Source organism: Pristis pectinata, chromosome 23 (assembly GCF_009764475.1).
Source record: "Pristis pectinata isolate sPriPec2 chromosome 23, sPriPec2.1.pri, whole genome shotgun sequence".
Taxonomy (NCBI): Eukaryota; Metazoa; Chordata; class Chondrichthyes; order Rhinopristiformes; family Pristidae; genus Pristis; species Pristis pectinata.
In genome coordinates this window covers 14,002,853-14,025,944 of record NC_067427.1, presented here as the reverse complement: position 1 = coordinate 14,025,944, position 23,092 = coordinate 14,002,853, and the positions used below count along the sequence as shown (strand labels likewise).

The 23,092-nt window shown below is 42.8% G+C and overlaps 1 protein-coding gene across 1 annotated transcript in view; it reads right to left on the bottom strand.

Annotated features, from left to right (window-relative positions):
- Window positions 1–15,118: 15,118 nt before the first annotated feature.
- Window positions 15,119–23,092, bottom strand: part of LOC127582318 (dynamin-1-like) — a 175,168-nt gene continuing 167,194 nt past the window's right edge. Inside the window, 1 exon segment of the mRNA XM_052037495.1 lies at window positions 15,119–15,675. The gene's annotated coding sequence lies outside the window, so the exon portion shown is untranslated.

The window sequence follows — 23,092 nt, the reverse complement described above, 5'->3', positions numbered from 1 at the left end:
GGAGGTGCAAACCTTTGACCATGGAAAATGTTTAAGATAGTCCAAAAGCATTTTACTAGTCACCCTTCAGAGTTAAAGTGGAACTTAAAATTCTAAAGACACAAGAGGCACGGAACATTATATTAGAAGCTATAACCTCTTTCTGTGTTCAGAATTCTGTACAAGTGTCATAACACAATTTCCAGGACCTGCAGTGTCCTTATTTGAGAAAGAAATGATGAATCCAAGCACGATTATTCTCTTCCTCGCTCAGATCGAGTTTGTTGTTGAAGTTTGCTGGCCAAGCTGCATTGTTACACTTTACAGGGGGTTCCTGATACTGGCTGTTGACATCAGCTTTACGCTCTTTCCTGCACCAATGGACAGCCTGGCTCCAGAAGATTTGTTTGAGCCTTCCTCAAGAGATTTACAGCAACAGGTTTTTTTAAAAGATGTATTCACATTGTGAAACTTATTTGAGATGGAACTCCATCTTCTAGGGAGGGATAAGGTCAGAAGCTGGCAGAGGGCTCTATTTCCCATTATGTTTTTCTGTCTCCCTCAGCACTGGGGCACTTCCTCTGCCAGTCTTTCAGGCCACACCCTAGGACAATGCCTAGTGGGAACTTCTCCAGACATTGTTTTCATATCTGCAGGTTAACATTCAACATGTAGAGAAGAACCAGTTTGGAAACTTCAAGTCTTTAGCTGCTTGACCTCAAATATTGCTCTCATAACTCGGATAATTTAAACAAACTCTCCCATTCTTAATATGTGAATTACAAAGGGTCAGACATGGGACAAAAATAACGAATTGCATCTGGCACAGTCTTACTGCCTTAAATGAACTTTATGCTTCACTCTTTTAAGGAAAACTTAAATGGACAAAGGCAGATATTTGCAGTTCCCTGGGCTTCAGTGAGTTCTAAAACTAGAGTCGGAAGGAAGAAAGGAGAGGGAAAGGAAGACCAAGAGAAAGGAAGAGAGGAAAAGAGAAAGAATGAGAGAACAATGGAAATGATGTGGGGTAGGAAAGGGGGAGGGAGGAATAGAGACCAAACAAGTGATAAAATGCAGGGGTGATAGAGCAAAAAAGGAGAGCCAAGAGATGGTGGAAGGAAAAAATAAGTCGTGGGAGCAGATCAGAGAGCGGCGAGGGAAAATTGAGAGAGACGCGGAGAGAAAGAGAGGGTGGAGGGAAATGTACAAAGGTCGTGGAAAGAGAAGGTGTCTAATAATTCCAGCAATTAGGGTTCTCCATGTGTGGCCCTGGAAGGCTTGAGATATCAGCATGTTGCTGTACGATCACAGAAAAGGCCAGTCACAGCGAACAAGAATCAGATCTGGCTCTTCGGATGCTGCCATATCCCAAATGTTGCTTCAGTAATGGGAGGGGCATATTCAATAACTTTATCATATGAAAAGGACACAAATGGAAAGGAAAAGACTTAAACCTGAGCCAATGTTCAGAATATTTTTAAATCCAACTTCCATCTGCTTCTGATTAATAATCATTAATAACGATTAACTGATGATCTACTCAGAAGCAAATGACTGGTGTCAATCTTCACCCTGACCAATGATGGAACCTTGTCAAAAATTTCAGGAAGTGTTTGGTCCAGGGACTGGGAGTGATGGAGAATTTATACGAAGAGGTGCAGAAGGAACAAATGAATAATGAGGATGCATTTTTAAAAACAGTATAAACTGAAATGTGGGTTTACATGAATTTATGACATAAATAACATATACCACAGTCCTATACATAACACCCCAGATTTCACAGCAGAAATAATGGTGTCAACCTACATAACTCAGAACAATAAATGAGTTGGTTTAACTAAACTGGTGCAACCTGGAAAAAAGAAAGCTACCATCCCAAAAACCGGGAAGTAGTTCTGGCTACCAATAAAGCCTTCAAAATGGCCACTGCTTCAAGGGAACTAATAAATTATTTTTAAATGACATTGTATTTCAGGGTTTCCATCAGTGTTTTGAGTACGTGCTAGATTTTAATGTTATCTGTAGCTCAACGGATAACACTCTCACCTTATTGGGGAGATGGAAATCAGCTGGTATGGGCATAACAGTAAGAAAGTGGCCTATGTAATAAATGGATTAAATCAGCAATGTTAGTGGTACAATTGTACTGATAAGAAATTTAAGTTATTTTCACCCTGCCTCAGGGGGTCACAAGGTCAAACCCTAACCCAGATACATGGCTAGCCCAAAACCTCAGTGTGATATTGAGAGGGTACTGCACTGTTGTATACAACCAGATAATGTCTCTCACGCTGACAGTTTAGTCTTTAGGTGGCAATGTACGGCTACCTCAGGTGAAAGGCAAAGTACCCCGGATGATCTTTGAAAAAGGGTGGTCTGGCAAACATTTATTCCTCAAAAAATATTTTGAACATATTATTTGGTCTCGTAAATCATTGCTGTCTGTGTGACTTTACTGCATGGTTCATGTTCAAACAATTTTAAGTTGACTACTGAGGAAAGCAAGGGATATTATTGTTGTGGAATGGAAGGCTTCTCCTTTTAGCTGCAGGTATATCAGTGAATGGTACTTTTTATAATAAGTTATAACTCCAGTCAATAAGGATAATTCTGTGGTGTGGGCCTGACCTATTAGTAATTAGGTCAAAAGTACATTGAGGGGATTTCCCTGTTGCTATTTCACAAACCATTAGGCACTTGGCCAAGAAAATATTATTAGAACCAACCTCACCAATCTTCATCTCAGAAGACCAAACACTTGCAGAATTTTACCTGTTCACCTGATGAACCAAATACACAAAAAAAGGGAAAAGACTGATATTGGTACATCCCGTTTTGTAAACCCAGGTTTTCCCAAATTATTTCACAACAATGGCAGACTTTTGAAGTATAATCACAATCATAATGTAGGAAATATGACAAATAATTCATGCACAAAAAGATCCAATATTTAGCATAACCAACTGAAAATAAAACTAGGAACCATTGATTTGGTAAGCATTTATTTCTTTTAAAAAAGGATTGAACTGTAATGAGAAGCAAAATAATGAATTGAAAAATCAGCAAACACTGATTTCCCTGATCTAAGACATTATGATGCCACCTTGAACAGTCTGAAGAGGTTTGATACATGTGAACTATACAAAGCTAAAGTCTTTGCATTTATTTAGTTCTTTTGACAACATCAAGTTATCGTCAAATCACTGTCAAATTACTGGTTGCACATTTCACAAACAACTTCAGACAAATGTGCATTTTGGGAAGCCAATCCAGGCCAGGACATACACAGTGAATGGCAGGACCCCGGCCAGTGTTACTGAACAGCAAGACCTTGAGGTACAAGTATATAGTTCCCTGAAAGTGGCAACACAGGTGGACTGAATGGGGGAGAAACCAAATGATATGCTTGCTGAGGTATTGAGAGGAGTTGGGAAGTGGTTTGGTACATTTGCTTCCTCAATTTGCATGACAATTCACAATACCATTCATTAATATAAAAGGGACCTTAACGTACAAGTCCAAGGGTTCCTGAAGGTGGCAGCACAGGCAGAAAAGATGGTGAAGAAACATATGGGACACTTGCCTTAATTAGACGGGACATAGAATATGACAGGGAGGTTATGGTACAACTTTACAAAACATTGGTTAGGCCACGGCTGGAATACTGTGTACTGTTTTGGTCACACTATAGGAAGGACATATTTGCACAGGAGAGAGCGCAGAGGAGATTCATCAGGATGTTGCCTAAGGTGGAATGTTTCATTTATAAGGAGTGACAGGATAGGCTGTGTTTGTTTTCCCTGGAGTGGAGGAAACTGAGGGAGAAACAAATGTAATGTATGCAACATTAATAGGGGCATAAATAGCATAGATAACAGGAAACTTTTCCCCATAGCAGAGATATCTGAAACTAGACAGCATAGGCTTAGGCTAAGAGGAAAACTCTTGAGGAAAAGACTTGGGGAAGGATGTTTTCACCTAGAGGGTGGTTAAAATTCAGAATGCACTGCCTGAGGAGGCAGAAACTCTCGCAGCATTTGAGAAGTATCTAGATAAGCACCGTAGAAGGCTATAGACCAAGTGCGGGTAAATGGTATTAGTATAGACAGGTAGTTGATGGTTGGCATGGACATGATGGGCTACAGTTTCTGAGCTGTATGATTCCTGCTCTACAAACAACATAATTTCAGGAAAGGAGAAAGCTAGATATTACCTAAGCATAGTTTAAAGATTCCAAAAAAAATAAGATTAAGCATGATATGAAGTGTGTTATTTCTTCGGCATGAGACTTATTTCTTGTCCAATATGTCCATCATGCACCAGAAAAATACTTCATAATTGTGCTGTCAAGGAAGTGGTGAATGAGAAAAATAATTCTAAGTAAAACATAATGAAGAATTACTGATGCCTGGTGTTGCCTTCCTGGTTTATTGTTGACAGGCCATCTAGCCCATAACTCTGGTAATCAGATACCTGGAGATGGCAGCTCTTCCAGAAGCTACACTACAGCTCTGAAGTCCTTTGGGACTTCCTCATGCGGAGACCATTTTCTATGCCCTTGTTACCTCTATTGACTACTGTAATGCTCTTCCAGATGGACTCCCATCATCCACTCACTGTAAACCTGAGCACACCTAATAATGCTGCCCATGTATGAATTCATGCCGAGATCACCCATCACTCCTTTGCTGTTAATCTGCATTGACTCTGCATCAGTGTAGATTCCCCAGTTTCCTTCAGCTTTTCCTCTTGGGCATTCCCAATTTAACTGCTCCACCACAACCATCTCCTTAGCCACTGACAGCTTAAAATGCTATAAAGTGTGGACCTTAGGGTACAAGTACATAGTTCCCTTCCTAAACCCTGGTCTCGCCACCTCTCATTCCTCCTTTAAATCTGTTAATTCTCAAACTTTCAGTCACCTGTTCTAAATGCTCCTGAAGTGGCTCAGTGTGAATCTTTGTCTTCATCTTTTTGGGGGAGTTTCATTACATAAAAACAGTTGGTCTTCCTGTTTCCTTGATGTTATCAAAGGAACTATACAAATGCAAAGTCTTTGCATTTGTATAGTTCTTTTGACAACATCAAGTTATCGTCAAATCACTGTCAAATTACTGGTTGCACATTTCACAAACAACTTCAGACAAATGTGCATTTTGGGAAGCCAATCCAGGCCAGGACATACACAGTGAATGGCAGGACCCTGGGCAGTGTTACTGAACAGCAAGACCTTGGGGTACAAGTATATAGTTCCCTGAAAGTGGCAACACAGGTGAACTGAATGGGGGAGAAACCAAATGATATGCTTGCTGAGGTATTGAGAGGAGTTAGGATGTTATGTCACAGTTGTATAGATCGTTGGTTCAGCCACACTTGAAGTATTGTGTGCTGTTCTGGTCACCACGCTATAGGAAAGATGTGATTAAGCTGGAGAGGGTGCAGAGAAGATTCACAGGAATGTTGCCAGGACTGGAGGGCTTTGGATAGGCCAGGGCTGTTTATCCTGGATCAAAGGAGGCTGAGGACTGATCTTGTGGAGGTTCATAAAATTATGAGGGGCATTGTTGTAGATTTTTTCCCAAGGTAGTGGAGTCTAAGACTAGAGGGCATAAGTTTAAGGTGAGGGGGAAAGTTTTAAAGGGGATCTGAGGTGACACTTTTTCACACAGAGGGTGGTGGGTATATGGAACAGGCTGCCAGAGGGGGAGGTAGAGGCAGGTATGGACAGACACATGGATAGGAAAGGTTTATAGTGATATGGGCTAAACACAACCAAACAGGATTATCATTCTCAGGCATCTTGGTTGGCATGGATGCATTGTGCTGAAGGGCCTGTTTCCATGTTATATAACTGTGAATCTACTCATCTATGAAATTGCTGCCAGAATTCTGCTGCATTCTGGTAAAATACAGCTTTAAAAATGGACTTTATATTTGCATGTTTGCACAGGTGCAGTTAGGGAGTCTTTTTTTTGTTCATCTGTTTTGAGAAGGGGGAAGTTACAAGACAGAAAGAACCAAAAGTGTATGTTGAAAGGATAAAATGAAGAAGTTTCAGAGAAAGCTCCTGAGAAGCATAAACAGCAGCAAGGAGCCTTTCCCCGCGGTCTCAGCACAATTTGTGCTGATTGTGGAGGAAGACTCATAGGGAGCACAAAAGATTGACGGCTCTGAATAGCAGTTTGGATTGAAGATCTTGTTAAAGTTACTTACCATTTGTGTCTGCTTGAATGAGCAACACATCATGATGCTCAGTTTGCAGCTTCAAAGACGTGCCTTCTCCACATCACTTCAGATCACTACACAATGAACTGCGCAGCATCCTGTCAGTACAACCACGGTGTTTAACAGTCTGCGAGGAAGAGATTTTACTGGAGCAGGGATCTCCTGGTGTACCTTCCAACTTATTTATTCTTGCAAATAAGCCTTTAGCAATTTTTGCCCACAACATTGCTGCAAGCTGATAGCAATGTGTTAGGGACAATCAAGCAATTGGGATCTTGATTAATGAACAGGCTCTCTTGTATCAGTGAGATTAAAGCATTGAAAAATAAACAGTGGAAGGAGTAAAAAGTGTGGGTGAATTCAATGCCAAAAGAGGGGTTCTGCACTAACGATGAGGAGGAAACCCAGGGTTGCACCAGTTACTAGCTGCCAACATGCACTGATCGGAAGGGAGATAGATGGAACATGTCCCCCCTCCCACCAATGCACCTCAACCACTCCATGCTCTGAGAAGCAGGGTGCTCCAGATTCTCACAGACACACAGCACGGAAGCAGACCCTTTGGCCCATCAAGCCCACACCTACTATCAACCACCCATTTTACACTCACCACTCACTGAATGTTTCTCCTGAATTCACAACTGGATTTATTGCCGATTTTTTCATTATGTCTCAAACCACAGCCACCTCTGGGCGAAAACCTTCTGCCTTACTTTCCTTCTTACTCTTCACCCCTTCATTCTAAATTTGTTTCTCTGCTACCTGATCCCTTCCTCCAAATGAACAATTCATCCAGAATTAAATTTCCTTCATAGTGCTGAACACACAGATCTGACTCCAATTTTGAAATAATCCACCCGAGGTTCCTCAACCATCAGAAATAATTTTCTGCTATCTGCTCTTTCAGTTTCCCTTAATGTTTTGAAAACTTCAAACAAATCTCCCTTTACTCTGCTAAATTTCAGGGATGAGCTCTAGTTTGTGTAACCTCCCACTGATTATACCTGGGAACACTCTGTGTTTGACTTGGACCCACTGGTAATTTGTGGGAACTTTTGCTGGGAGTTGCACGTGAGACCTTTCAGATTGTAAGCTGCAGGAGTCAATTACAACATGCACTGCTGCACAGTGTTGGCTGCACACACAGCAGTTGAGCTCTGTGGCCTCTGGATCAGAAAGGCATGGATTCTGGTATGTCTGGAGGTGGTGGTGGAAGCAGATATGATAGTGATGTTTAAGAGGCTTTTAGCTAGGCACATGAATATGCAGGGAATGGACGGATATGGATCATGTGCAGGCAGAAGAGATTAGTTTAATTTGGCATCATGTTCGGCACAGACATCGTGGGCCAAAGGACCTGTTCCTGTGCTGCACTGTTCTATGTTCTGTGTTCTAAGTGCAGGTTCTCAGGAAACTTGGAATTTTCTCTGGGAATCTGAGGGCCTGAGTAATTTTAACAGATTATGGGAAACTCTAAGTAAAGCCCAGAGACTTCCCTGGTATACAGCAGGACTGGGGGAATGCACTCTGTCTCCAGCCCACACAAGCACACAAAGGCTTGGGAATCTCAGGCCACAGGCTCCAATATACACCTGCTGATGAGAGGCTGACATGCACCAATAGGAACCAATTCTTCAAAGATGTTTAATCATTAGAAATATTGCATAACGGTTGAATTTAATATTGATTTCCACTGTAGTGCTTAACTCACTGACAACAAGGTCACCCCAAAACCTGCTGTTTTCCAAAGAAGTCAAAACCTTCCCTCATTACACAGTTTATTCTAAAATGTTCTATGGTTGATAAGGTGATGGTTTATCTTTGGTTAACTTTCTTTCCTTATTTTCTCCAAGGCACTGCTTCAGGCTGGAAGGCCATATGCAGCATCCCTCCTTCAGCAGGTGCCCATGGAGAGCTCAGCTGAAACATGCTGCCAACCTTGTGAACTGCAGGGGTCATCAGAGTCTGGCCCAATCCTGCCCTTAACTCACGTCCAGACTAACTAACCTTCCAGCAAAGGTAAATGTGTGGGAGAGGAGGGCAACCCATGGTACATAACTCCCTCCTTACCTCAGTGATGAAGGACTGTAGGCTCCTGCCAATCCCTTGACTGCAATTTTACCAAGGATTCAAGACAATGGAAAGAAATCTCTCCTTATGACCATGTTCCAGAGGGACCCTGAGCAACTCTTTCAAACTTTAAGCAGCAAGATAAATTTTGGCCAGTCTATCTTTGAATGTTGAGAACAGTCAAACTATTTATTAGATTCCAGCCCATAACTCAGTCCTGAGTGTCAATCACGGCCTGTGTGGGGAAGTACGCGAGCATCCTTTATCTGTAAAAACTGAGTCTATTGCTTCAGTGACCTTTTCATCCCACACGTCAGAACCACTATAAATTTATCTTGTTGAACTGTGCTACACAATGTGACATTTTGCATGGTATTCCAGCACGGTATTGATCCATTGTGAAATTGAGGATCTCAGCACTGGAGGGTTCAGGCTTTCATATTCCATCTGTTCACTCTGGGAGGGATTAAAAATTCCACAGTGAACATTTAATGGCTCTTCTAAAACTACTGCTGCAGTTACTCAGACAGATGGTATCCTGCTTATATTTGGCCTACTTTACCAGTCAATTCTGAAGCAGCCACAATCTGTTTGTGTTTGTTAAAGCAACAGCATTTCTTTATGCCAGTTCATTTGAAGGTTGGAGGGATTCATTCCACCACAGCACAGGGATGTCTACAGTGTATTAAATTTTAAACAATTGTAAATAAATTAGTTATGTTCATAGAGGTTACTGGAGTCAGGTGGTTTTTCTGTTGACCAGAATGTTCTCTTGGTCTCCATGACAAATAAAGCATTTACAGCATCAGTGCATCTATCGACTCTCTGGTTTTGGCCATATACAGTGATGAAGGGTCATTGACTTGAAGCGTTAACTCTGTTTCTTTCTCCACAGATGCTGCCTGACCTGCCAAGTAACCCCAGCATTTTCTGTTTTTATTTCACCTGCCGTTCATCCTCAGCTTGGGAGGTCCCACTCAGAGCACTGATTCCCAACCCAGACCTTCGCTTTAATCCATTCCAGATATTGCCACTCACTCCCGTAGCACTGCAACTCATTCCACTTGACAGCACTGCACTGCCCACTCAGCCTTAGATCGGACATTGCAGCTTGCTCCCTCCTGACTACACACACAAAAGCTGAATTCAGAGTGGTTGTGTTTTCAGTCTGGCAACAATGTCAGGACCTTCTGATAGCTCAGTCACCAGGACACTAATCTTGTTAGAGACACAAGAGATGCAGATGCAGGATTCAGAGTGGTTAAGCTATTGGATTAGTAGCTAGAGTCCTACACTAGTGATCCAGAGGATCGTTCAAATCCCACCATTGCAGATGGGGAATTGAAATTAAAAGCTGCTATCAGTAATGTTGGCCATGATACCACAAGATCCTTCAAAAAAGACAACAAAATCTGGCATTCTTACACTGGACCCCATGAATATGGTTCCCTCTTGTAAGAAACATGATTAGAAAGCATAGGCCTGTAATTAATAGAACTTAGAAAGTTATCAGAGGTCTGTTAAGAGTTTGCGACTGGTGCAGAAACCGGTCCCCTTTAGACAATTCCACACACAGGAGGTGACAACCAGAATATGCCTATTTTAGCAACATCAGCATGTTATTGAATATATTCCAGGCAGACATTTAAATTTCAAGGGAGTCAAGGGGTATAGCGAGAGGGGTATAGCAAGAAAGCGGGTCGAGACTAAGAGTGAATCAGCCAATGTTATTGAATGGTGAAGCAGGCTCACAGGGCTGATGGGTCTACTCCTGCTCCTGTTTCTTCTGTCCTTGTGGCCTTCTGGTGATACAAAAGTTATCAGCAGGAAGTTAGGCCTGTAAACGGGTCGCACTGAAGCATGCTTTAGCTTGATAAAGGGCTGAGGATGGTGCTGCTTAAGCCCTCATGATTGCCCTTCGGATATCCTTCTCCCCCACACCCCGGCCACAGATGCTGGTCGACCCACTGAGTTCCTCCAGCAGATTCTTTTTTGCTTCAGATTCCAGCATCTGCAGTGTCTTGTGTCTCTAATAAGATTAGTGTCCTGGTTACTGGGCAATCAGGTCCATCCTGCTCCTTGTTGTTTCACAATTGGATAGGCGGGGGCTGCAATTAAATCAGTGATTGATTTGGGGGAGGAGTGATGGGTGGGGCGGGGGGAGGGAGTTTCCTGCCCCTAAAATCAACTATACGAGTAGGTAGCACAGAGTAGAATCAAGCACAGTGCCCATCAAACTCTTCGAGGTGGAACTAGTAGCAGCCTTGGCTTAACACCACGATCATTTGGGAAGATAACAAAACAGAAGGTCCTGACATTGCTGCCAGACCTGAACACATAACCACACTGCTGCTTTTTCTCCTGCCCAACCTGACCAGCATCAATTACAAGTCATACGTTTGTCCTGTGTGCCTTGCGTGATTATGTTTTGCAATGATTGAAGAGGAGCTGTCGTTTCTTTATGAACATATACTCTATTCCTGAACCCTCTGGGGAACTTACAATGTTGGAAAAGGGTTAAAATCCTACACTTCACAAGATCACAAGATCACAAGACAAGGGAGCAGAAGTAGGCCATTCGGCCCATCAAGTCTGTTCCAAGGGAAAAAAGAAAAAGAAATGAGAAATGGGGGGGAAGGAAAAAAAAACTATTCTAATCCCAATTTCCGGCCTTATCCCCATATCCCTTGATACCCCGACTGTTTAGATATCTATCTATCTCTTCCTTAAACGCCCCCAATGATCTGGCCTCCACTACTGTACCTGGCAAAGAATTCCACAAATTAACCACCCTCTGGCTAAAGAAATTTCTCCTCATCTCTGTTTTGAAACTGTACCCTCTAATTCTAAGATTGTGCCCTCTGGTCCTGGACTCACCCACCAAGGGAAACAGCCTAGCCACATCTACTCTGTCCAGTCCTTTCAACATTTTAAATATCTCTATGAGGTCCCCTCTCATTCTTCTGTACTCCAGTGAGTACAGTCCAAGAGCCAACAAACGCTCATCATACGTAAGCCCTTTCATTCCGGGAATCATCCTCGTAAATCTCCTCCGAACCCTCTCCAACATCAGCACATCCTTCCTAAGATATGGGGCCCAAAACTGTGCACAGTACTCCAAATGAGGCCTCACTAGTGCCCCGTAGAGCCTCATCAACAATTCCTTACTTTTATACACTATACCTCTTGAAATGAATGCCAACATAACATTCGCTTTCTTTACCACTGATCCAACCTGGTGGTTAACATTTAAGGTATCCTGCATGAGTACCCCCAAGTCCCTTTGTACTTCTATACTTTGAATTTTCTCTCCTAGATAATAATCTGCCCGTTTATTTCTGTTTCCAAAGTGTACAACTGCACATTTCTCAACATTGAATCTTATCTGCCATTTCCTTGCCCATTCTCCTATACTATCTAGGTTTCTCTGCAAACTTCCTGTCTCCTCAATACTCCCTACTCCTCCACCTATCTTGGTGTCATCTGCAAACTTAGCCACAAAACCATTTACTCCGTCATCCAAATCATTAATGTACAAGGTAAAAAGAAGTGGCCCCAACACCGACCCCTGCGGAACTCCACTAGTAACCGGTAGCCAACCAGAACGAGATCCTTTTATTTCCACCCTTTGCTTCCTGCCAACCAGCCAATGCTCCACCCATTCTGTTATCCTACCTGTAATTCCATGACCTCTCATCTTATTAATCAGTGTCTTATGCGGCACCTTGTCGAAGGCCTTTTGAAAGTCTAAATACACAACATCTACCGCCTCTCCCTTATCCACCCTACCTGTGATTTCTTCAAAAAACTCCAATAGGTTGGTCAGGCAGGATCTTCCCTTCACGAAACCATGTTGGCTAGGACCTATCTTGCCTTGCACCTCTAGGTATTCCATAACCTCATCCTTGAGGATAGATTCCAATAACTTTCCCGCCACCGATGTCAGACTAATAGGTCTGTAATATCCTTTATGCTGCCTCCCACCTTTCTTATACAGTGGAACTACATTTGCGACCCTCCAGTCCTCCGGAACCATGCCAGAGTCTATCGGTTCCTGGAAAACTATCACCAATGCCTCCGCTATCTCTAAAGCCACCTCCTTCAGAACCCGGGGATGCACCTCATCCGGCCGGGAGACTTATCAGTCTTTAGCCCATTTAGTTTTCCTAGCACCTTCTCTCTAGTAATCTTAACTGAACTCAGTTCCATTTCGTGAGACTCCTGACTAACCGGCACACTGTTGATGTCCTCCACAGTGAAGACCGATGCAAAATAATCATTCAGTTCCTCTGCCATCTCTTTATCATCCATTATAATATCTCCTGCACCGTTATCAATTGGTCCTATATCAATCCGTGTCTGTCTTTTACTCCTTATATATTTAAAAAAACTCTTAGTATCCTTTCAAATGTTATCCGCCAACTTCCTTTCATAATTCATCTTTTCTTTCCTAACAACCTTCTTAGTTTCTTTCTGCAGGTTTTTAAAAGTTTCCCAGTCTTCTGTTTTCCCACTAATTTTTGCTTCCTTGTACGGCCTCCTTTTTGCTTTTATTTTAGCCTTCACCTTTCTTGTTATCCACATTTGTGCCTTTTTTCCATTCAAAACCTTCTTTTTTCTTGGAATATATCTATCCTGCACTTTCCTTATTTCTTGTAGAAATTCCTTCAATTTCTCCTCTGCCGTCCCTCCAGCTAGCTTACTCTTCCAATCAATTTGGGCCGACTCATCTCTCATACCCTTGTAATTTCCTTTGTTCCACTGAAATATCGATATACCAGTTATCAGCTTCTCCTTCTCAAACTTGAAACTGAAACTTCTAACTGCTGCTTCAGCTCAGTGACACATTGTGGAGCAACACGATCGTCAGAAGTTCTTGTTCTCGTCAGGTGAGGGTCTCCATGTCTCCACTAAGGTGCTGCCTCAGGTATATCTCTTTGATGATACTTATATCCCTAGGATGTTTATCTTTCGTTCAGCATCAATTATTGCTTGGTAACCCTTCTGTGAAATGCTGGGGACACAGTGAATGCAAGTAGTTACTCCTGGAGTGAGGCTCCATCTGCTGGACACATTACCTGAAGCCCACATTAGTGGCTCCTAATCTCCACCTTCAATACTGCAGTCATCCTTCAAAAGGATTTGTTAACTGTAGGCACCAAGGTACAAGATGTGGTCTCCTGAGATGCACGTCTGAGGAATGGACTTCCATAGCTGAGCACTCTCTACAAGCACAGACAACAGGACACCCTCATCCATTAAAACCCAAACCTGACTGCCCCACAGATGCCAAAACTTATTGCCCCCAGGAATTCCAAAGGTTACCATCCTCATGCTAGGGACCCCAAATCTCACTGCCCTGCAAACCCACTGTCCCTCAGACCCCAGACTCACTGCTGCAAGCGTTTCCCAAAGCTCACAGCCTCTGGACCCCTCAAAACTCACTGCTCCTCTAACCCCAAAACACACCACCACTCAGAATGCAAAATTCATTGCTCCCCAGAGACCCCAAACACACACTCCCCCAGACATCCTCAAACTTTGCCCCACAGACCCCAAACTCATTCCCCTGCCAACCCCCAAAGTTCTTCGCCCTTCAGTTCCCAAAAGAGTGCTATTTCCTCAGGCCCTGAACTCACTGCCCCAGAGACTCCAAAACACATTGTCTCGCACATCCTAGAACTCACTGCCCCAGAGACTCCAAACACAGGCCCACGGTCCCAAAGTATACTGTCCTGTAGACGTCCAATCACACTTCCTCAATTCCAAACTTACTGTCCTTCAGCCCCCACCTCTCACAGTCCCCACATCTCACTGACCCTCAGACTCCACATCTCACTGGCCCTCAGTTCCCAAAACTTACTGCTCCTCAGGTCACAAGCCAAAAATATTTAGCAGTGTACATGGTACATGTCCACTACAATATAATAAATGTCCTTACAATTACAACAGAGATGTAATCACAATTTTGAAGCATATTCAGACACCAATTATAAATAGAGTAAAGACCAGCACTGGTGATTGGTGAAGTGACGGCTAATGTTGAACAAAGCTGCTCCCAGTGTTCCAAATACCTTTATGGTGTGGACTTCCCCTTTTCCAATATTGGTTGCTCACGGACATTTAGGGTCCAGTTCTGTGATGCCATCAACCTTAGCAAGCAGCTAACTTGACAGAGGATTTCTCACAGACAGCAAACCAGGAAGTGAAAAGCTAACTTTCTAAGTACACAAAATAAAGATAGAAATACACAGATGAGATTAAGGTAGAAACTGAAATATCAAAAATAAATTTATCAAAGAGTATTTCAAAAATATATTATACTCCTAAATACTCCCATGAAGGAATTACAATCCACACTCATAAATTACAATTTTTGGACAAATTATTTGTGAAGCAATGATTGTGATTTGGTACACCTTGAAAAATTCACATAGAGCAATAACGCATAACAGGAATTTTATCCAGGGTGTGATGTAGACTGAACCTCCACATTTGGTGGGAAGTAAGCTTCACGACTCTCTTTATTTAAATGTTTAACATTTTCTTCTGTTCTCCCTCATGTGTATATCTACCTTGCCCTTTTAGTCCTTATTACTGCCAGATTTCTGACTTTGCTTGCTGTGGCCTTTAGCTTGAAACTCTCCAATATATTCCCTTTCTTTGGTGCATTGATTGTGTTCTATGTTTTTAGATTCTGGGCAGTTTTCGCTCCCTCCAACCTCCCCTACATCCTCATTTTACTTTTAACCCATGGCCTCATCATTCCACATCAAACAATCTTACATCAGGCCTCATTTTCAGAAAAATGAGAGGAAATAAAAAGGCAGCCACAGATCAATAGCCTCCACAAAGACACAGCTTTATTTAAATAAAGGAGACCTTGATTACACAGATATGTCATTGTTGTATATGCCACAGGTCACTTTCAAAGCATAAATACACCTTTAGCATCAGATTTAATTTATTTCACCATGAGTATCATATACACAGATTTCAAATCATATGCCTGTATACCAGATATTTACTGTATTAATATACACCATCACGGTTTCATTTAAACTAAAACTCTACACAAAAGCATGACAGGTTCATTTTTTTTTCTCCCTGAAACACACGTGAACACACTGAGGATAGGCATTTGTAACACCTTAACAAAATGGTTCTTACAGAGAGCAAGAGATAGTAAAAGAATTATACAGCAGGAACTCTATGTCCTGGATATGTGCAACAGCGAAAATATGCAGACATCAGTGTACGTAATATATATATTTATATTGTTTCATTTTAGAATAGACAGAATGCTGAAGAGACTTGATGCACAGCAAGCTAAAACAGACTAGAGTTTCAAGGAGGGGCACTGGGTTCCTACACCTCAGGGGCTGCCACTTAGTTTGCCTAAAAATATAAGAAATAGAGAAGAAAAACAGAGAGAGAGAGAGGAAAATAATCAGGCCAGTCATGTTATGTCGATGCAAGGCAAACAGGAAAGTAAAAGATTAAGGGGATGGTAAGATACCATACACAGGATTCTGAAGGTAACATAGAAAATTTTGACATTTTCACGGGATTCTAAAAGATTTTTTGGAGAGATTTTAACGTTGAGGTGGAGGTGAAATTTCTCCTTATAATAATCTGGTCAAACACCAGTTTGAGAGCATTCCCTTTCCTGTGATGATCATCTCTGGGGAATCAATTCCGTCATTAAACAGAAGGTTAAAATTACCATGTATACAGCCATAACAAAGGGTATCGCATCCCCATCCTACCCCCCCCCCCCCCCCGTCCACTCTGCCCCACCCCAACCTCCCATTTAATGCACCAGTGACTGCCCTCCATTGGGCACACCACTGGAACATTCCCTGGATGAGGTGACTAGTTCGATTTATATTTAGTAGCTGTTTTGCGGCCACACCAAAGAGAAACTGAGCTGAGCCTTTCCAACCTTTATTTTTAAAAATGAAATTATATTTTGGGGAAAATTACAGAGACCGTTTACTTGATCAGTTAAAAATAATTAAAAAAAGCAAAATTATAATTAGCCATTAAATAACCAAGTACCACAACTTAAAATTTCGCAAACACAGCAGGGGTGTTTTTTTTTGGGCTGACCTACATACAAATATGGAATATTAGAAGATTTAGAGCATTCATTTAAAAAGCACTCATGACTCCTAACTAAATGAATAAAAAAGGATATTGGGAGGATTCTTTTAGAGATGGGGGCTCCTACACATCTAATCCTGCATCATTTACTGCACCCAGAATGGTCACTGCCCAGGGGCATAAACCCAAGGATATGTAAACCACAATGAAAGGGATCAGCTCTTTTAACATGAGTTATACCACTTACCTAATGTAGACAAGTGGCAAAAGAGTCAAGGGGGGGTGGTTAATGGCCATGTGAGAGAGAATGGGCTGCAGGGAAATAAGAAAAGACTGATGGGATTGCTCTGCTGGGTGCCATGGGCTGAATGGCCTCCTTCGGTGTCATAATAAGTGAGCAAGTAAGTCAAAATGCAAGAAATGGTGTTAAATCACCATAAATCACCATAAATCACCAGGTTAGGTCCTGGCTGGAATACCTTGCCCCATTCTGGGCACCCACTTTAGGAAGGTGGGAGAGTGCAGAGATTTACTAGCAGGGATAAGGAATTTTAGATGGGTGTGTAGCCTTGATCACTACAGCCAAGTAGGATTAGGGGGAGGTGCTCAAAAATGTGGAGGGTTTTGACCAGAATAAGAAACTGTTGCTGCCCGCAGGTAACTCGACAATGTTGACAAAAGAATATCCAAAAGCTAGGATATTCTTTTAGCCTGCAACCCATGCCGGCAATGCAGTACCTGCCAGGGTGGTGGAAGCAGGTTTGTCTGTAACTTTCCAAAGGGAATTGGATACAATAGTTGATGGGAAAACATTTCAGGGCAATGGGGAAAGATGTTGGGGCAAATTGGTTAACTCCATCAAAGAGTGAGGACAACTATAGTGGGCCAAATGGCCTTTCTTGGTGCTATTGTCCAAACACCAACAATTAGAACAGTACAGCACAGGAACAGGCCCTTCAGCCCCACGATAAAGTAAGGGATGTTTCTAAATTTCCTACCAGCTCCTGAATTTTCCTCTCTCCCAAACCTGGGACATAGCATAAAGAGATGCAAAAAACATTTAAAAACACAACAAGAACATGGAAAGTCTGTTTTTTTTTAACAGTCTTGGGTATTCTACAAACAAATTCAGAAAAATCAGAACTGTTAACAAGCTAAGATTGTAAGGTTACAACAGGTTTACTAAGCAAACTGTTTTAGAGCAGAGGCATAAAGGCTTAGCCTCTTCCATCTAAGGGGAGCGCTTTCTCACACATAACAGTGCCATTACATGATCCACTGTTTATATTGCTGTCATGTTATGAGTCACTGGCCCATGGATTTCAGCAGTGAGTTGGCCACAAAGAAAGGGATTGTGGCAATTGATAAGATTTTGACTGCAGTGCCCGGATACTTTTCTGTGAACTATGTGGAAAATACAAAGAGCAGGAGTGACAGCAAGGGGCCAGAGCAATGAGGATTGTGCAAACATTTATAAATCACCAGTTTAGACCCAAGATGAAGCACTCCATCTGCTTCTGGGCCCCACACTTTAGTAAACAATGTAAGGTGTTGATGAGGGTGCAGCAAAGAATTACCAGAATGACACCAGGGATAAGAAACTTTGGTTACGTGAGGGACTAAAGGATTGGAACTGTTCTCCATAGAGCCGAGAAGGTGCTCACAATTAACAGGGGTCACAAGAAACTGTTTCGTTCACAGGAGGGTTGGTAATCAGAGGACACAAGGCATCAGAGCAAAGATGGGACTCTTTACTCTGTGTGCCAGTACGATGTGGAATGTGCTTTAAGTAGGCCCATCTCCTGCTGAAATAAATCACGCTGAATTTGTTTAAAATGACTTTGTTTAGATTAAAGGTTATCAAAAGAGTGCTCCTTCCATGGGAAAGAGGCTGGTTCTGAGGGTATAGCAGGGATGATTTGAAGGAGAGAAACCCCAAGGGCCTTGTACCACACCAATCGTTGCAGCAATGTACACTAGGCGAGGTGTTTTTAAAATCAACTCTGCCCTTGACAAACACACTTTGATCTTTCTTTCAGCAAGGCACTGCTGCACTCTTTTAAAGAAGTGCATAAACAAAATTACCTAAATATTTGCATAGCTGGCATGAAGAAACACATGAGACTTATTTATCTAACCAGGACTTCAGATCTTGGGAGAGTCAGGAGAAAGAAAAAGTTGCTTCTTTCATTAAATCTGTAATGTATATTCTTTTATGTTGCATGGGCTTTCCTTAATACAGTTACAAATTGATAGTATATGTGACTAGCTGAGGGATCACATTATAAGCAAGACTCTATGTCTAGGCTATGTAAGGAGTGAGAGGCATGACTGCAGCACACAGCAGCCCCCAGGCCTGCTCTGAAATCTAAGAGGCTTGGCTGAATCGGTCAGACAATGGCGGGTCAGGTAGGCGAGGTGGGAGATCTCCTGCTGCAAAAAGAAAGCACCACAAGGGGAAAGAAACACACAGATTGTCAGTCAACTACCACAGCACAATGCAAGATTCAGCCAACATCGCACCATTCTCCTGCTGACTGGGAGAGATCCTTAAAAGTGAAATGCTGAGCCTTAGCTAAGTAACCGGCACCTTCAAACTCCACCAGTTCATCCCCCTTACTCAGAAAGGGTCTTCTCTGCTCAAAGCACATCAGCTTTGGTGGCAGTTTCAGAATGCAAGTAAAAGTGAGTGAGGGTACATAATGCCATCGCCTTGTACCACAGCATGTCAACAATTGCTGGACCACTGATTTTAGCATTGGCTTGATAACAAAGGAAGAAATGATGATCATTGGGTGCCGGGTTGGATTGCGAGAAGTTGCAATAATTTCAGATATTCACTAATTCTAGTTATATTAACTGGGGAAGCCCACAGGTAGTTGTCCCACAGGTAGATGTCCCACCTGAGCCAAAGTTAGCATCTCAGAATATCCCCTATGTTTTGGGCAAGCGAGGAAGGATGACACAGGGTCAGATTGACCTACTTTTAGGGTCTGATTTTGATGAAACTGTCGGGGGCAGGTTGAAGAAGAAACTGAGACTTGGACTGACAAGCCAAAGCAGGCTACGTGGTGATTGGCTGAGAGCATCAAACAACGTGCAGTTGGTTCTCCTTGATGATAAAGTATTGACTATTAGGGAAGATTTAGCAAGTGTCAGTCACCTTCCCCCATGGGCATTTGGCCAATCCATGCATCTGTGAGGAACTTTGCAAACAAACCTGAGAATATGTCCCAATATCAAACTCACCTCATTAATGACAAAAAAGCAGCATGAACCCAGCATGTAAATTTAACAGTCCTTTGGGTTGTAACTGAGTAATTCAATTAAACGCCTCCATTCCCATGTCTCTTGGGTAAAAGTTCAGTAACACTGAGTCATGTTGCTCCCAAAACCATGATTTCAATCTGCAGATCTTTTCAATGCAATGCAGACCAGTGAGAATGACAGTCTGAGCCATCTCAGTGAAAACTCTCCTTAAATTGCATCCAAGTCTCTTTGTACAGACTTTGATCGAGGATCTTTAGATCATGGGGTTACCCTAGCAATGAGTTCTTTTAATAATAATTTAAACAGTATGAAATGAAGGTGAAACTCATACAACTGCAAAGGGTGATGTACCACCATGCAAGTGCATAGGTACAGTGACAGACTGAATTGACATGCAGTCATGGTTAATTCTGATGGCCCAATGCAGGAGATCAGCAAGAATTTCTTCACCTTGAAAGCCTGCATTTAGATTCCCGCAGTCACGGTTGAGAAAGAAAACCTTTTGTTCCCAAAGTAGCGATGGCTTCATGTGACCCATCAGTATTAGGAAAGAATTATCAAATTGATCAGTCACCAGGTTGCTAGGAAACATCAGCTGCAGATCCCAGCTGTCAGGAGCTCCATTGATGTTGGAGACATCCATTGATGTTGAAAACCTGAATCAATTACACTGATAGGAATTCATGCAGATTCATTAAACTCAGGCAGAAGCAACCCGAGATGTTTGACGAAGGAATGAGAACAAACCTGCATCAACCAAAGTATGGTCAAGCAGGTGGGATTTTTAAAAAAGATGTGGGGGCGGGGTGGGGGTGGGTGCAGAGGATGTGGAGAGCTCCAGGGCGGGTTTGGTAATGGTGGGGGTGAGGCAGGGCTTTGAGGAGAGGGGACAAGGTATCAGGATCAGAGGAACAAGGATCTAGGCCCGGAGGGGGTTAGAAAGATAGCGAGAGGTAAGGCCACAAAGGGTATAAACACATTAGAGGTGTTGGAGGGGCCAAGGACCATACAGTCAGCAGGAACAGGAGTGAAGGTGAGCATTTCTTTGGTGGGGCAACAGATGTTAACAGTGGGCCACACATTGGAGTAACTGGGGAAGCAAGTTCTCTGCTACAGGTTCCCCGTGGGTACCTCAGTTATACTCTTGCTCCTGAAACTTGATTCCATGGAAACCAAATCTGAGAAGCGGAGTTCACCTACGGTGCATGGTTAGTACATACCCTACGGACTCAGGAGGTGACAAGGACATCAGTCCTGGTGCAGGGTTTCAACCCGAAACATCGACAATTCCTTTCCTCCCATAGATGCTGCTTGATCTCCTAAGTTCCTCCAGCAGATTGTTTACTGACAAGGACTCTGTTGCCAGTTACAGCAGGCAGGCAGAGGCAGGGTGAGAGGTGGGGGATACTACAGAGTAGAAGTCAGCAAGCACTATGGCAGAGCCCAGGGTCAGTAGGACACTCAGCCTGGCCTGAGATGGTGATCAGGGAAGAGCTTGGTAAGGAAATGGAGATCATGGCAAAGCTATGGTCTTACCAACGTCCAACCAAAACTGATCCAGAGTTGGAAATCAGGCAAGCAATAAGAAAACACTAGAGGTAGAGAAAGGAGCAGGAGAGGTAGAGATGGTTGTGTTCAACATGTTTATAGAAGGTCACCCCATGTCTGCAGATGATGTTATCAAGAACCAGAATTCCTACTTATAATGCTGGATACCCCTCTTGTTTGATTTAGCCCTGTGAGGTATTCTCTGAAATACAACCACAGGCCACTAGTTCGTACATTGTTCACTCCTCTCCCATAATGGGGATGTATTTCTGGAGATCTTCAGTGGACGTGTGGAGGGGAAGAGAGCGGAGAATTATCAAAATAATTTTGAAATGACAACTCGTCACTACATACTTGCAGTGGTGACCTTTAAAGTTTGTGTGATCTGTGACATAGATCTCTGTCAGATTCAGGCTTTTTCTGTGTACCTCCCCCACATCTGTTAAGTTGCACACCAGTTATTCAGAGAATTCACAATGATGGATGTAGCAAAAAAGCAGAGCGTGACAGCACAGACGATTTATTTTGGGAAATTCTGAATTTGTTTTTAAACGACCCATGAGATTAACAGTCACTTCTGGAGGCCCCAGCGTTGCAACAGAAAATGGTTTAACTCACACAATTGCTACTTTCATATTTGTCATTTCCACCAGAATATGCAAGGTGCCCTGCGGAAACTTGCAGCAGACACCCAGACCCAGTTTAAACAAACACCAGGGGCAGGCTTACTGTGGACAATGAATAGGTTGGTTTCAGTTCAGGACCTTGCTGGAAGCATGAAAACCTTCACATCCATCCAGCACTACGTTGAGAGCCAGATTATACACAGGACACACAAAATACACGCATGCACCGTACAGCAAGGGGGGGAGGGTCCACAACACTGATGGGATATGCAGTCAACACAACACAACAACAGTCAAGAAAATTTCCACTAAAGTTCTGTTTTATGCTCTGTTATCAAAATTGGAGTGTAGTCTGAGAAAGTGCTTTTGCTCCATGTCATTCGGTGGATATTGCATTGGGTGGTGGCTCCTTTATCTTTTCATTGGACTTGAAAAAATTTTATAAGCCCAATGTGTTCCCCTTAATCTGAAATCCAATTGTGACACCAAGGCAGTGATTGGACGCTGGCTCCCTGACCAGTGGCGGCTTCACAGGCAATTGGCTCACTGCAGGGAATCACTCTGGCTGGAGGTGGGAGTGTAAAGTTGATGCTGGCAATGTGTTTGCCAATGTTGGGTGATCAATGTGCGACACTGTAATAAGCTCAAGATACTGCACGGATGTAGCTTGTTGTTTGGTCAACCTCACCCTGTAGTCAAAGATACAATAGCACAGTTGGCAGAGCTGCTGCCTCACAACTCCAGTGAACTGGGTTCAATCCTGACCTCTGGTGCTGTGTGGAACTTGTACATTCTCCCTGTGCCTGTGTGGGTTTCCTCTGGGTGCGCTGGTTTCCTCCACATGCCGGAGACGTGTGGATTGGTAGGTTAATTGGCCCAGTGCAAAATTGACCCTCGTAAGGTGGGTGGCAGAATTGATGGGAACGTAGGGAGAAAAGGTTACAGGGAATATTATTGGGGGAATGAAGTTGCTCTAGTGAGCCAGCATACACTCGATGGGCCAAATGGCATCCTCTTATGTCATAACGGAAAATGGAAATATAGAAAGAAAGGTAAAGAGTTGTAGCATGTGTTTCTGATTCACTATTACTGTTCTCCAGCATCACACGGGTCAGATGCCCAGCATCCGTCATCAGATTTGTAAAAATTGTGTATAATTTATGTTTTCCTTGTTAATGCTTATCTGATGCTGCATGCCTGCGATGCTGCTGCATGTTTTTCATTGCACCTGTGCAATGTGCATATGACAATAAACTCAACTTTGA